This window comes from Crassostrea angulata, chromosome 10 (genome assembly GCF_025612915.1).
Source record: "Crassostrea angulata isolate pt1a10 chromosome 10, ASM2561291v2, whole genome shotgun sequence".
Taxonomy (NCBI): Eukaryota; Metazoa; Mollusca; class Bivalvia; order Ostreida; family Ostreidae; genus Magallana; species Magallana angulata.
In genome coordinates this window covers 34241237-34257454 of record NC_069120.1, presented here as the reverse complement: position 1 = coordinate 34257454, position 16218 = coordinate 34241237, and the positions used below count along the sequence as shown (strand labels likewise).

Below are 16218 nucleotides of genomic sequence, written 5' to 3'. Positions count from 1 at the left end.
GAAGGTTGTATAATTTATTAAATTACGGTATCTTACATAATTTGTACCCGATACAATCTATTGATTACGAGACACATGCTCGCGTAATTTTAAGGCAAGGGGTGTTTTGACCTCTAAGAAAAAAAATATAACTCTAATTCTATATTTTATGTAAAACTTTCTCTTCCCCATTACAATATAAGTTATATATACGATAATTAGGTAAAATAAAATTATCAAGGCCAAATTGTTTAGATACATCAATGCATTCTTATTCTTAGTTTTATTCCATTCATAGGCGTCGGAACCGGGGGGGGGGGGGGGCTACGGGGGGCTTAGCCCCCCCCCCCCCCCCCCCCCACTTTTTTTGCAAAGTTATACCTAACCATTAGAAACATAGCATGGTAGAGGGTTCAGCCCCCAACTTTTTCTCGCAGGAAAGATTATTGTTCCTAAATTTACCTTGAAAGATTGATAAGTTGGATTCAGAAGCATACTAGCCCCCCCCCCCCCCCCCCCCGGATTAGGATTTCCATGATTTTGGGAATTACTTTTTTCTCAATATTTCTGAGGATTAGTCTAGCCCCCCCCCCTTTCATTTTGCTTCCGACGCCAGTGCCATTTATAGTGCAACTGTCATTAGATAGTGTGCACTATAGATTGCATACCTATTTATAAAAGAGAGAAGGGATTAAAAGTGAGATGTACACACCTAAATTAGTCAACGATAGAATGGACACACACTTTAAAGGGAGGACAGGACCACAATTTATTAACAAAAAGTGTGGTAAGAAAATAAGAGACCTAAAAAAATCAAAGTACTGAAGTACTGACGGGAGTTGATTTTATCGATTATCATTTATTTTAAAATCAACTTATCTTGCATGGCAATTAGTTTCTAGTCTGTATTTGAATTACGCAGTTTTTTATTATATGAATTTTAGACTTTTCCGACAAGAATTTCGAGAAACCCCATATGAATCATGTTGTGTAATATTTAAAGATAGATTTCAAACTATGTATAAGTAATCGAAGCAATTTTAAAAATGTTATGGATCCAAGCACTATTGATATCGAACTCATGTCTCGTTCAACCAGACGCTCCGTTAATCTCCGACAAGCAAGAGAGCCTTTCTGCTTCTCGGAGATTTACGGAGACAGCCGAGCGTTTGGTTGAACGAGGCTATATTAAACTCTGGCGTAGGAATACATGAGACTATAAAAATATCTTAGTTGATCGTATTATATAAAATCTGACTATTTTCAAAGTGTTTATTGATAAGTTTCCTTGAAAAACAATGGTTCATCATACATTACTTTGAACATTTCTATTATTTTCAAGAACTAAGTCTTGTCAGAGGTGATGTTTTGTGCTTATAGGTCCAAACACTGTTTCACTTTCGGTTTGCCAGAGTAACTGCATAGGAGAGTTGATTAAAATCAACTCCCAAAAAGACATAAAAAAACAAAAGACAAAAATAACAGAGGACTACCCGAGAAACAACCGAAAAAAAATAATAAAAATGAAAAAATTAAGTATATATTATAAGAAAGAGCACACAACCACCCTCATGCTACATGTACACGTACCACCACCACCCCAACCCCCAATCCACCCCGATACGTATCCTTGCTTTTACCCCTTCTTGTGCCTTAAGCGTGTAAATATACCGCAATGTGATTATATAGACACAACTTTAGTAAGGCATTTTTTTAGGAAGTAATATATTGTGGGTTTTTTTAAATACTAATATATAGCCGCGAGACCCTGGAATTCCCGCTAGTTTCAGGACAATTTTAAACACAAAAATCAACCCGTTTGCAAAAATCATCGGGGGCTACAGACTGAGAAGCATTTTGACTGATGCATCGATCAATAAGTAATAGAACAAAAAGCATATACGGTATGTACCAAGTCTCTCATTTATTTCTTTCATGTGGCAACTTTCGTTTCTGAGTGCACGAGTTTTAATTAAGTTTTGGTTTCGATTCTGTCCATGATTGAATGGGTGGAGTGAGGAAAGGGGTCGGTTTTATCCTCTCTTCTTTTTCATCTTAGTTAGTGCACGGTTTAAATAAATTTTATTGGTAAAATATGGAAAATAATCCCCATTCTAATTTTTATAGTATCACTATTATAATATAAGTAGTGAAAGAACATCACGTGCACGTTTAAGCGCGAAATGGATCAAATATCTGTTTGAAGGACAACATGGACAAACATAATCAAATATTGTGACTTTTACAAATGTACAATAAAGTTTATATAGTAATAAAAGTTGCTTGTAATAAATATCTACATAAATATAGTTATATATGGAACAATTTACTTGGACGAAAAATCGATATATTTCAGTCATTTTGCATAGAGCGATAGCATTCTAAAAATTGTTTTGTCATATATTAATCAGATTCTTCGAAATGGCATTCTTTAGTTTCAAAATGGCAATATTTCATCTTCCGTGTATAGGTTATATTTAGGATTTTTTTCTTATTTTCATAGCAGAAATGAAGAAAAGCCAATTAACATGGTACAATCACTCTATAAAATGTAGACACTCGTATATATTTTAGTATCCTATCATAAATTTCGTTGTATATACAGGAAGAATATGAATTTTAATTATATTATTTTCAAATTGAGAACGCCAAACCATGAAACCAATGAAATCCAGTCGCTATTTATTTCTTGTTTTAATAGGAGGATCTATATAAACCAATGAAATCAACAAGTTAATTTTTCAAGTGACATATTACTACAATCCGTTGTTAAGTAAATAAGTTTATAACTATGTAATATAAACTGGTTATGAATGGCCGGGTCAAATTAGACTGTTCACATAAATTGAAGATATTCAAACAGATTTATCACTGCTGAAGGTGTAATAGAAATATAAAATACATATATATTCATATAAACACATCCCCTTTGTATTATGAACATCGAAATCGTATATCATTGAAAATAACCGTGTGTAAATCATATGAACAATTCTTTAAAGGAAGTGAACATGAAAAATATAATTGTTGCTTAATAAATTTTAAAAGCCTTTTGAAACTTAAAAATGAGGTCTGTTACTTTTTTGTTTATTTCTATCAAGAGATTTTATCAATTTAACACTCTCAGTGAAAGGTTTATGGAGGTTATCCATTATTCCCCAGCATGCATCTGTTCTCTGACGTAGATAAGCCACATTGCTGCTGATGACTGGGTCAATGTTGGAACTAGGCCAGTGTTTATGTACAGAGTTTATAAAAGTTACGGAGAAAAAATATGCCTTGATGTGAAGAAAAATTTTGTGTACTGTCATGAGAAGACAGGGATTTAGTACATTTCTATAAATGAACCTCAGATAACTATTTATGATTTGTACATAAAATGAATAGATAAATTAATTTGTGAAATTACAAGACCATCGCATTCCAGATGTTTGTACGGAGATGTGGCAGTCAGTGTTTACATAAATAAAATGCTGTTTTTAGATTTCAATTTAAATTATTATCAAATTGTAATTTCATTTTCTTTGTGGGGTTTCTTACCGTTACTTTTTATTTAAATGCCCTGGAAATTTTTCTGATTTGTTCTTTTTTTATACATAAGATCTTGATGATATGTACGCCGGTTCTGTTTATGCTGTCAGAAGAATAACAGGACTAAGTCACTTTTTAAAAGTCAGGATGCTGTGCAATGCACCTTGTGTGCTCATTTATGTAGCACACATAATGTTCAAACTCATAAACAAGAAATTCCCGAGTGCAAGAAAAAATAGGTCACAATAACACTGATCCACTGACATTCCATTCCAGTTACATGTCACATTAACTGCTGGTGGGAATGCATCATTCTGAGATCCAAAATCTTCCTCCATAAACACTGTTTAAAATGACAACTCTTTACATTCCTTTCAAGTTTCCATTCACATTTTGATGATGGCATTTTATTTCTGTTACTAAACATGTGTAAAAATGCAATGTGTCTCACTGACGGCAGCATCAGTGCTGCCCTCTCTTAGATGTTTAGAGATAACCCAGCAGGGAGGTAATGATTTTAACAATATGGCAGCGCTCATTGATTGCAAGAATTAGTTATTCTAAGTGGTATATCTTTTTACTGAGGAAAGCTCTGTCTAAACGGTTTTCAGATATCATTATACACATCAAACAGACAAATTTAAGCCCTAGATAATTTTTTCATGTTCACTTCCTTTAAGTATCTGTTAGGTTTAATTTCCTAATGATGATTCTGTTAAAAGTAGCAGTTGGATACTTAATCCATTTTTATTCATTCGACAAATTTGCAGTTCGGAGCTAGAATTTATTACCTAACGCACCCATTTCCCATTTCTTCCTTTATTCCCCCCATTAACCTTTATGACCCGTGTTATTTTACGATGAATTTTGAGAGCTTCGCCATAAAACAATTGTTAAATATCATACAGCCATCCCTCCGTTTCTTAGATATAAGAATACATACCATTCCAATTATACCATACAAAAAGGTATGACAAATTTCCATGAAGGTATATTTTTCTTAGAAAAATCTATTTTGTTTGAGAAATATGCGCTGGGAAATAAAAGGCCTGGTTGGTTTAGTGAGATCATTACACAAACAGGTATATACCACTTTTGTCCAATTTTCGAGTCTAAAATTTTTGTCAAGATTTTAATTTACTATTTCAGCGAAAGAAATGTTTAAATTTATAATCTTCTGTTATCAGTTTTTAAGTACGCAAATATTGTTTGTCTGTGCATAAAGCAAAATTATGTACATGAAGTTGTCGACCGATACAAATCAATTCCATATACAAAGTAAGTTACTCCAAATCACACAACTCATTCTTTCGATGAAAGTTATGCCCAAAATGATGTTGTAGTCTTTAGTTATTTATCATAATAGATTTAAATATCACGAATAACGCAATAAATCAATCTTATATGTATAACTCTATTTGATTTCATTTTTTGTCAAAAATAAGTACGTGTGAAAATACTTTACAAAAAGAAAACCAACTTTCACAAGAGTAATCTGTTATTTTTTTAGATTTCCAAGATTCAATGATAAACTCTTTGATAAATATAAAAAAGTGTTACTAGATTTAAAAAAAACCATTAAAGAATCTTCTTCAAGTTCTTTTCTTAAACTGGAACGGATATTATAATTATAACGTGTGTTCTAGGAAATCTTAACTTGGAAGTACATAAAAATCAGCTCAAGCTATTTCCATCGACGATATTGCCGCTTTGACGTTCAGAAAAGAATAGAAGGAAGGAATTGTGCTTTTAAAATCTCCAAAAATGCTGTACCATTTTCTTCCTGACATTTTGGCTGATTTGACATATATCTCAGATTTGGCAAACCTCGGCTTACATTATAATGAGGTACGAATCGTCCGATTGAGATGTCTCCAAATAATTGAATAATTAATTTCTGCAAATCCTCAATGTAGGCATGTCAGTGGATAGTGTTTTGTGCATATGTGTATGTATGTAATGCTTTAAAGTGTTACATGTACATACATCAGAATAAGTCAGTCCATTTCCCCTTTGTAATTATACTCGGAGCAAATCAGATATAGTTGTTTCACAAGGAAATATTCACGAAATCCTTTAAAGCTAACATATGTTTGAGGGAAAAGCGGTACCAATGTTGAGTGAGGGTAAAGGGAAATGCCTCAATTACATTTGTGTACCCCTTTTTTTATTTTACCAAACTAACTATTCTTCATATTAAAAAAATTTACGATATGTACATATTCTATGACTTTCTTCTTTTTCATCATCATTTCTATTAACTATTACTTGCATTTATTTGAATAAATCGACATTAATATATAAAATCACTTTCAAATAATATATAACAGGTACATGTATACATTAATTGAAATTTTTGCATATTATACTTATCAAAATGGATTGAATTTAACACCATACACATTTTTCTAACGTAATAAAGTAATACCACAAATAATTTGAATAAATTTTATTGAATGAAATTAAAGATAATTTGGACGGAATTCAAAATGGAGCTGTGACAAAAAAAGAAAAAAATAATGTGAAGGAAAATCAAACCTTCAAATAGACATTTAACTCCTGACTAACATCTATAATTAGAAATGACGATTTATTTTAACAATATTTGAGCCGCTTTTCATTCTAACTGAATACTTTGATATTAACATTACTTCAACGTCAACTCTTTCTTTATAAAGTCCTTGTAACTGTTATGTCATTGAACAAACAAGGCTTTACAATTTTGTCGAATTCCCAACAGGAAACTGTGAAACGTAGGAAGATATTCTAACTTACACAATACTTCAGTTTTTTATACTACAAAGACTTAATTTTTGGTTTAAGATTCATATATGAAAACATTTAAATACACCTTTAACTAGATTGGGAAGGGAGAAAAATAACAGCTACAAAATTTACTTGAAAGAGAATATTGATGTTGTCAGGAATGCCTAACATATCTTGACAAATCTTGATCCGTTCCAATATTTATTATCAAAAATTGAATTCACCCGGAACAACATATTGATACTATTTTTCCACTTTGAACTTATGCAAGTGCCCTTAATAAGCTTTGTCAATCATTAATGATACTCAATATCATTATGTAACAATTGCAAAAAAAAAATCATAATTCAACATACAAATTAATTTTTACACAACCCTCAGGAAGATTTAAACATAAAAAGTTAAAGGGATTAACCTTAACACAGAATTGCAAAATCAGATTAGTGCGATCTCTTGATTCTTCTATTTGATTCGATAATATGAATATCAAAATCCACTTGATTTTAATCTAGTTGAGCGCTGTCTAAGGTCTGTACAACATTTTTCTGTCTAGTAACATCAAATAATTAGATATTAATACAATTTCTGCATAATTTTGTTAACTTCCTCAATGAACGCAAGTACAATAATTACATCAAATAAAATACACCTCTAGATGTACGGCCAATCGACTGAATATAACAAGATGTTGTTTTTCCATTACAATTATTCTTGTTATTGCAAGTACAATAATTACATCAATAAAATACACCTAGATGTATGGGCAATAGACAGAATATAACAAAATATTGTTGTTGCTGTTATTTTTGTTGTTGTTGTCCAATTCTACCTAGCTGGCCACCTCATACGCTGTATTAAGTGGAATTCAGTCTTCGGAAATGTTGATCATTGCCATTAACCCTTTCAACTCTAAATCACTCTTCATTTCGTTATTTCAACAATACCTTCTCATAGAACGATTACTAGACTGTTGTTAACAATTAACAACCACTTCTTTCATTCATGATGCATCCTTACATATGACTTCATATTAAAAAGACCTTACAACGGAGGAAAGTACTTGATATTGCCTGAAATTGAAGTTGCCTTCATTGGCTTGATAAAGTGTTATTTGTACGTGTATTTAAAAATAGTCTGTTACCACAACATATTTAAAAGCTCATTCATTTACTCTTCTTATTATATATTTTTGAGAAATTTATTATATCCAAATTTTGAAAATGATCGAATATATTGTAAACTCGAAACACATATGCACACACTTCAAAAAAAATTTCAAAAATAAATCATAATTTGTTTTTAAATGAGAATTGTTATTACAGAAAAAAGGGAAATAAAAAAATGATTTTAATTTCAAAAAAGTACTTCATGAAGTATTACCCAAAGCAGGCTCTCTGTTCATGTACTTAAAGGATGTGCTTTGAACATACTTAATCCAACAATTCTAAATTCGGAATTCTCATTAAATTATGTGAATATTTAGAAGTGCCTATTAATTATTTGAAAACTATATATCGAATATATTTCCTCTGTAATAGGGAAATGGTATTGCCCATATCCTCATTAAGTTGAACTAATTCCGCATCGAGGAATAAAAGGTCCAGATTGGCAAGCATTTATCCGACAGTTCCACATGCTGCAGACAGACCGACATCGCCAAAGAGTGTAAGTATATATTTTGATATTTGAAACGCATTAGAATTCAAAATAATTGCATATCTATATTTAAAATATTTAAGTAATCTAATACAATTATATATATTAATTTGCTAAAGCAATAATTTTATTTTTTTGCTGTTTTTTTTTTTAATTTTTTAAAATTTCCCTTGATTCTTTTAAAATTTTTGCAATTGTCATGAAAGTTAATATAGCAACATGAGCTTATTTTTGAAAATTTTTCCTTGCTGACGCGTTATTAAATGGCGATTATGCTATGAATATACCTAACCACTTTATGAACAGGATGGCAGTGATAACTGTCTTTCAAACAAAAACTACAATAAGTTTACAAATCACATTTTCATATTTTCCGACCAAAAATGCAGCTAATAGAACTTTAATCTATATGGTGCTAAACCAAATACAAGTATTTCTTTAGCTCACATGTACAGTGCAACGTCGCATTTGAAGACATTAAAAGGGGGTAGTATGCTGTTTATCACAAATAGAGGTTGTTGTTAAAAACGTTATAACATAACATACTGGCATTATAATATTCTCTAACTGGCTATAATTTCTGAAAGAATGAAATACTGATTAAATAAACAAATAATTTAAGTGAACATAATTTCAAGCAATATCTTAACTGTGACATTCTGGTTAACAGTGAAAGGGACAGGGTCTTGTGTCGTGCTTGCATGAGACTAGTAAGCTTGTGGATGGTGAATTTTTTTTTAAAAGTGATTGATTGCACAAGAATATACACTTGATATGCATACATGTGTAGGTGATTGTTACTCACAATGTGAGTGTATTCGACTACTTATATACACAGAACATATATATTCATCTCTGAATATGAGGGGGATTTAAAAAGAGTTCGGATCGTGTAGCTTTTATCTAGCAAAACTATTTTACATCCCAGGGATGGAAATGCTTATTTAAATTGTGACCAAATCTAATCATTCAATCTCTCGATAAAATCATGGATGATTTAGAGACATCTTCCTACATACAACCAAAAATAGACACACATATAAGAGTCGATGTACCAACGTCCGTTTTAGCTCAGTTTCCTGGTTTACAACAAACCAAAAAATACTTCCCTATATTACCCTTAGTCTGAAGTTTGCCTGCATTTCCCTTTTATATATTTCAGATGCAGACTTTTGCAGATGCCCAGGTTCTCTCCAACAAGTGTGGAATATGGAACGCGTACCGGTTTGCCTAGTCCTAATGGATCACTTTGTTAAAATATCTTCTTTTCGGTATGTTTTGCCTGCGTGTTGACTAAGTTGTTCTTTGCTTGTGTCTGTATTTTTTTTCCTTCCCTTTGTTTTTTGTTCGTCGACGATTGCTGACTCGTTATAGCTTTTTCAAATAGATACCGTTACTTACTTACATTATGAATTGTTTTACAACTGTTTCATTCATATGCAGATTTCCGGTGAGACAGAGGCAATTTTCTTGAAGATGCTTTGTTTTGAATGAACTTTGACCTTTTTGTTGCGTCTGCTGTTGTCTTATCCGGATGTTCATTGATCCTTGCTTTTAGTACATGTGTAGTTGTTTCTGCACGCAAGAATTGAAATGTACTGATGTGACTCAATTTTACACGTACTTTCATTTTAAAGAAAATTGTCTCGTTTGAATCTTGAGTTTAGTCACTATGTATTTTTTTAAAATTTTATTTTATTTTACTCATCGACACTTTTTACATACATGTATAATAGCTCACATGTTTAAAATACGGCTCTCGGTAGCTTCTATCGAACCGATTGATTTTCATTTTATCTAACCAAAGGCTTTTTATTTACATAGCATGCACAAACGATTTCTGTTTGAACTGCAGAGTAAAATGAAACAACACTTAAGCTTGCTTTAGAAATGCACCTTTCTTGATTAGCAAACAAGGGTTCAAGTATGATTTTTGTTAAAGGTCGTTCTGGCTTATCTATTATCTAGTTCACTGGGTTCGTAGTAGATTGAAATAACGCTCATTCATGCTCTCTATACGGGTGTGTGGTTTTTCTTTGAACTGTCCATGGTTTTCGGAGAAAACGACGATTACGTAACAGCATGTCCGGTCTTGTTAGGCTGTGGAATTAGGACGATCGGGTATGCAGTTTGTGGGTTTCTAGGCGCATTATTTTCTATTGTTTATGAAAATGCCCCCAGAAATCCTAAAAATTGTGTATCCAAGTCATCTAATTAATTTCTGTGATGGGCGTTTCTTGTGGTTTTATTTCTTTTCTCGATTGGTTCTCTCTTGATGTGCTCAATAATGGATTCATGACGTAAACTGAACGTGTAATGAATGGAGGTGAGTTACAATCTCATTTCGGTTTGGCTTCGGATTTTCTTTACAATTTGTGATGCAAAATATGCATTTCAAGGAAGGTATGTATTGAAAAAATAATTGATAATAATTTCAATTTTTTCGTTTCAAAAAATGTACTTTTACATATCAAATGACTGAATGAAAATAAATTTTCTTAAATTAAAATTGGCTTGAATTATTTCTCAAGTTTTATGCTCTACTCTCCGATATAAAAAAAAAATCGACATACTATGCAATCTGCAAAATTGTTGAGGTGCTGAAGCACTGTTAAACGTACGCCACTAAAACTTCCGCGTTCCACTTCCATACAACAACGCCGATTGGTCAATTTATTTAAATTTCATTGGCTGGTACATAGAGCGTGCGATAAGAAATGTGATAGAGGGTTATGCTAATAATATAAAGGGATTGGTGGCAAATTACGTCGTACATTGTACAACGTTTTCTGAAAATCTATTGATCTACAAACTTTAACTTGCCAAAGTCATGCTAAAGGCATTTAATTATTCAAATACAAACAGCTCTATAATTGTGAAGATTTTAAATAACTGCTAGTTGTTAAAGCAATTTTATACCAAGTGTTGTTAGTATTCAGTTATTTACAGCTCAATCGGAATAATTTGATGATAAAGACGACCGACAAGAAAAAAAATCAGACATAATTATGCAAATTTGGCATATTTTTATTACATTTTATTCATAACAGATACACAAGATTTGTTGAAACATGCATTTTTTAGTTTTTAAAGACACAACATTTTATTCCTTTTACCTAAAGTTGTGGGGTTTGTTTTTTGTTTTTTTTTTACAAAAGAAAATAACAAAAACAAATCACAAATGGTTTGCATAAGCGTAAGAGTTTCTGTTAAAATGTTATCTTGATATTTAGACCATATTTCCTTCATAACCTGAAAATATCTAGTTCTATTTTGTTTTGTATGACCTACAATTATTTTGCTAAATATCACCCTTGAATTCCGTGACACTTATCAAATTGCCTTTTTTTTTTTTTACTTTTAGTCCTTTAACTTCTCACATATTATGCTAATGTTAAAAAATGCAAACCGCGCATAATTAATCTCAATATTAAAAAAAAAATGAAAATGCAATAGATGTTGATTTGGAATGAATTTTAATAAAATAAATGACTAGCCCTTGAAAAGAGTGTAAGGATTTTGAAATTTTAATCATGGTTTTCCTTGCAATCGTGTTATAGGCCTTTGTGAACGAAGAAAATGAACCAAAACTGAAAATGTAAAAATACAAAATTGCAAAACGTTTCTTAGATTACAAGCAAGGGAGAATACGTTTACAATGCATGTATAACATTTTATAATCTATTGCTAATGGATGCCCAAAAGACCACTGTTGCAGGACCGTTGATATATTAAAAAGAGTAGACATGTATGGAAAAAAATAATTGAAAATAGGGATATTGCTGTGCGTTGAGTAGATATTAAACCCAATGAAGTAAACTGAAAATGAGATATATTCACTCTTGCTTTGACATATCGTTTTAAAAATTGTAATTTGTTTATATATATATGAATTTAGATTTAATTTTATGAATTACACAATATTTATGCCTGACATTTTTCCAAGTAAAAGGGGAAAAATAATTTTCAGAGTATTTTACCTCCAACGGCAGAGCATATGAAAAAGTATATTCAATTTCGAATTTATCAAGAATTTCCCAAATTTATTTTCACTTTAAATTTAATCATTAAGCGTTCCGTACCAAGGCAATACCTTACCTCGCTAATTGAAACGTCACGGTTTAACCCGGCTCCGCACATTCTAACAATATATTTCCCGGAATAATTGCTACATGTATGTAACGTTTCCTTCCGGGAACTTTGTTTTTCCCTGTTTCAGCTTATGTTCACTTCCCTGAAACAGCATTTAGTCCGAGAGGACCTGAGTAATGATTGTCTATTTCGAACACTAGATAAATCTAATGAGGGGAAAGCAACACAACCAAACACCTCATAATATTGTATTACTTTGCAAAACTAAATTGGCATTATATTGCCAGTTGTTGTTAATAAATAACGTTTCCCATCCTGCGATATTTTCGAAGTTCTGTCATTAACATTACATTTCAAATAGTTTACCTTATTAAGGTATATATGTAAAATAAAAGATTGGGAAAATCCCCTATTTTTTCTTTTCTAAAATTTCTCAAATCACCTTTACCATATTTATTTGCCTAGTAGTTACTCAGTTAATGTATTCATATATCAATACCGAAGTCACTGCCATTGTAAATCATCAATATAATTTATTTAACATTTTTACGTTAATGATTAAATTGTTTATTTAATTACATTCTTATGCTTATTTGTTCATTTATTGCAGTGAACAAGAGATAAAATTTCTAGACAAAAATACAATTTGATATAAATACAACAAACAACCCGCCCAAAAATCAAAATATCATATTTGACTGAAGTGTATTATTTTTTAAAACGATGAAATCGTGTGGATCACTGCAAAACTTGTCAAGGCACACTAATCTGAAATCTATAAACAAATTGTCAGAATTTAATTTGGCAGATAATGGTTGATTGTGTTTCATAATGGATAAGGAAAAGGCAGAAAATTAAATTCATTGTTTTTTACTTTTCCCGAGTACATCATAAATCTTAAATAAACATAGTATATTACATATAGTGTATATTTTTGCCATAGTAGCTGTATAATAAATGTAACACCCGGGCTAAGTATCTGGTTGCAAACATAACCCATAAAATACAAATTTAAAACGCTACATTTTACTGTAAGTCTGCAACATCTGTCAATAAAATGATACATGTTTAAAACGTACGTTTTATAAAGAAAGCTGAAAAGTGAATGAAATGGGACGAAAAAATTACACCCACAGACATAAAATAAATATAGAGCGAGAACTGCGGGTAAGAAAAAATCTTCCGTCAAGATATAAATTGGTTGACCCTAGAAAATAATAAATTTTGATCCATTTCATGTGTTCTATTGTTATTTAGGACAGGTTTAAATATAAATTTACTAACGAATAGGTATGCTAGTTATAAACATTCAGGAATGTATCATATGAAAATTTATTTAAATCTTTTAATCAAGAAAAAGAAAAAAAAAGGGCAGGAGAAATACCATAACATCATATGAAAATAATTTTATCAAAGAAGAAACAGAAGATGAAGAGGAGAAAATGAGAATGCTATCTAAGAAGAAGATAAAAAGGAGAAAATGCTAGCTAGATTCCAAATTATAAATGTGTTTCCCTTGTTAATGCGTTATCTAAGGAGACTGTGTAGTCAATGAATTAGTCATTAAATCTACCTTTAATACATGTAATGAGAGATGATTTTTCAACCTATAAACTGTTATTTATAAAGAAAAAAATCCATTTATTTTAGCTTTAGAATTTGAACATTTTCTTATATCTTTATACCGAACGTTTGTTCTTGAAAGAGTCTTAAAATGGCAACAACCATTAATCCCTCCTAAGGAAGGAGTCTTGTCTGGTTTTTTACTGCCCAAACAATCAACAGTTTATTTTACCAATTGCCAATTACATGTAGATTAATTGGATCCAAAATTAAGATATTTAAAGATCATATATATTTTCGTACACTTGTACGGCTTGGTATGGAAATAGTAATCAAATTTTAGAATCTAACAAGGACTATATTTTTGACGGAATACTGGCGTAGAAAAATATCACGTTTTTAAATTAAAATTACTACTCAGTATAGATTGTTTGACTTAAGAAACAATTTTAAACATTAAGAACTAAGATAAGAACTAATAAGGAACTATGGTTTTGAGAACGTGTTTAAAAATATATTTTTCAAAACAAATTACATTTGATATGCTTTTGTGTAAACAAGAAAATCACATAACCAAATTTTCTCTCTTACAAGTTTGTCAATACATTAACTTTTCTGTCAATTTATATCAATCTTTATGATATGTAAAAAATCAAAATACATCAATATTGGAAGTACAGATAAATAATCTATATATCTAGAACTAAAATATATATCTATATTTTAAAAAAATAATTCAAGAACAATAAAAGAAATGTGGTATAAGCAATATCAATTTTAGTTTCAAACATTTATTTCAGCTTGTTATTAAAAATAGACACTGTATTTCATTTCATTAGGAAAGAAACTCAAAATCTTATAATATACATCAGTGCCACATGAGTAACTACATCTATTTTTGTCACCCTTAGCTGAGGAAAAGATTATAACCTTGGCATGACCTTGCTGCAAAAACAAGATGTTCAAATTTGATTAAACTGATGCCATCACTAGGTTATATTTTGTGTTTGACTCTGTTAAAAACTCCATGCACATCTGAATATAAGTATAAGAAGACCCTTTCCTTAAAGAGCACAGCGTGTTTGTTTCGACCTGAAACACAGGTGAGCTGGTGCATGTTCGTATTAATTAACTGTTTAACACCCCCCCCCCCCCCCCCCAATAGTTAAAGTGCTTTACAAACCAGCCTCAAGGTTCACTGAATGTGACAAAAGTTTTGGTGACATCATTACTCCATTTATTACCATAGTATTAATTAAAAACACTTGTCTCTATTTTACTATTGTATGAATTCAAAATAAATCTTCGTTGAAATATTATAACGTCATGGCGCAAGGATGGAATATTTTTATCTTGGCATCCAAAAATTTTGCAATTATTTTTTTAATAAAAAAAATATTATCTGAATATAAATAGTAATTTTCTATCAGTCACATTAATTAAAAAAAATTATACAGCGATTTTTAACACGGCACTTTTGTCACATTGAAAATGTGTGTATTAACAGCGCTATCCAGCCAGTACATTTTAAACTAAATAGCTATTTGACTAGTTAATAGAATCAAATAAATATACCTACAGACTATTTTAAACTATTCATATCTGTAATGCGTTCTATTATTTTACAGCTCCATTCTTTTATTCTTCTTTACCATTCACACAACGGTATACACAAAATAAATCAAAGTCCTGAAGAACTGACGGGAGTTGATTTTATCGATGTTTATTTATTTTAAAATCAATGATATGTTATTTTGCATGACAAGTATATGTAGTTTCTAATTTGAATTACGCACATTTTTATAATATGAATTTTTGGACTTTACCGACAAGAATGTCGAGAAACTCCCATATGAATCATGCTAAATAATATTTAAAGATAAAATTAATTCAATCAAATTATGTATGAGTAATAGAAATATTTCTCGAAAATGTATGGACCCAAGCAATATTGAACTCTAGTCTCGTTCAACCAAACGCTCGGCTGACACCGTAAATTTCCGACAAGGATTTACGGAAACAGCCGAGCGTCGAGTTGAACGAGACTATATTGAATTCTGGCGTAGGAATATATAAGGACTACAAAAAAATTTTAAATTGTTCGTACCATTTAAAATCTAACTATTTTCAAGGTATTTTTAAATAAGTTTCCTTGAAAAACAATGATTAGCATACATGTACATTACATCGAATTTATCAATTATTTTCAAGAACTAAGTCTTGTCGGCAGCAATGATTTGTGATGAGGTCCAAACACTGTTTCACTTTCGGTTTCTCTGAGTAACTGCATAGGAGAGTTGATTAAAATCAACTCCCAAAAATATATGACATATATTTAATTTGTATAACAGTATTGGCAAGGGTAATGATACAAAATTATTTTTTCTTATCAGATACTATTTGTCTGGGGAAAAAAAAACCCTGAACTTTATGTATTTTACATAGATTGATAAACAAGTTCAACAACTTATATTAATATCTCTCGTTGGCACGGATGTTAGCGCGAGGGGTTCATTGATGTGGGAGGAAGCCGGTGTGCCGGAGAAAAGCCATATGTCCTAGCGGGCGACCACCATACCATGTCACATGCAACCGCTGTCGATCACGGGGATCCAACTTGGCTCGTAGCGA

At 31.1% G+C, this 16218-nt stretch overlaps 1 long non-coding RNA gene across 1 annotated transcript; it reads left to right on the top strand.

The window, feature by feature from the left end:
* Nucleotides 1–1783: 1783 nt before the first annotated feature.
* LOC128164650 (uncharacterized) lies at nt 1784–10441 on the top strand. The gene is made up of 3 exons (XR_008240978.1): nt 1784–1883; nt 7815–7941; nt 9095–10441. It is a non-coding gene; the product is annotated as an uncharacterized LOC128164650 (long non-coding RNA).
* Nucleotides 10442–16218: the final 5777 nt, after the last annotated feature.